Here is a 1,327-nt window from a genome sequence, read left to right on the forward strand (position 1 = left end):
GAGAATCTGAATTGGAGAGGAAGCGATGCACAACAAATGCAGGGAGAAATGGTGGAATGGTGGTGGAATCCTGGAGTGGTTCGGTTTGGAAGGGACCTTAAAACTCATCCAGCCCCACTCCCTGAGCAGGGACACCTTCCCCTAGCCCAGGTTGCCCCTGGTGGCAGATGGCTATGGAAGTGCTGGAGGTGTTTAGGGAATGCTGATAGTTTTTCCCCCACCTCTGGCCATCGAGTGGTTAAAAGGACTAATTCACCTCTTCCCACAGGGAAAAACGCTGGAGCAGAGGGAGGGAAGGAGCAGGGAGAACTACAGCCCCCAGCAGCTCAGTCAGTGCTGGATGGACTCAGGGCTGGGGAAGGTCCCTCAGTGTGAGGGCAGGTGAGAGCCCAGCGTGGCCCTGGCAGCCCTGGGGCTGGGAACAAGTCCAGTGGGCAGAGGAATGGACACTGGAGAGCTGGGCAAATAGCTGGAGGAGTTTCAAGGAGAAGCAGGAAACTGGACAAGTTGCAGCAGCTCCTTCTGTGTGTGTTTAGAACCACCTTTAGTGCAGCCACAAGTGAGGTGGGAAATGAACCTCAGGAGGCTGGGAATGAGTCCCACAAACTGGTTACAATGGGATATAGTCTTCCCAAGTGTCTGAAAAGCTTTACTTTAGTTTGGCTTTCTAAATTGCAAACAGAAGTGATTGTCAATGTGTTGGCCCTTGCTGTCCTGTGTCTTTGGTGAGGTGTTGACTCAGTACCTTTATCGGAGCTGATGTGGATGAACAGGTGCTTCTAATTTGCCTTTAAGGTCCTGGTTTCTTCCCTTCTACCAGCTTCTCCCTCCAGGAGATGGAATTCCAGTGCTAGAGTATAGGTAGCTCGTGGTGCTCCCAAAAGGAGCCTTTCTGCCTTTGGGACAAGTTGTGGTGCCACTGGAGCTGCTGGGAGAAGCGGAGCGTTGGCAGTGACAGGCCTGGAATGCTGTTGCTGTGGGACAGATGCTGCTCCCTGGCAGGTTCTTGGGTTGGATTCCTTGGCTGCCACTTGGCAAGGCCTGGAAGAAGCCTCTGTTGTGTAGGGAACAAAACATGGGATGGGAAAGCAAAGCAGGGGAGGTTCTGGTTTCAGAGACAATCACTGAATTTTCTCTTCCTGCAGGGACACTGAACCGGTCCAACTGTGGCAAGAAGGACAAGTGGGCCGTGAAGGTTTGGAGCAGTCTGGAAGGTTCCTCGTGCCCAAAGGATCCTGGCAAGTGCAGCCCTGGAAGAGTACGGAATAATGAAAAGTGCCTCAGTTCTCCTGAAGCTCAACTTTGTAAAACATTCACGAACATAAAT

Source organism: Empidonax traillii, unplaced genomic scaffold (assembly GCF_003031625.1).
Source record: "Empidonax traillii isolate 1590-97213 ecotype Southwest subspecies unplaced genomic scaffold, ASM303162v1 scaffold993:size324958, whole genome shotgun sequence".
Lineage (NCBI taxonomy): Eukaryota > Metazoa > Chordata > Aves > Passeriformes > Tyrannidae > Empidonax > Empidonax traillii.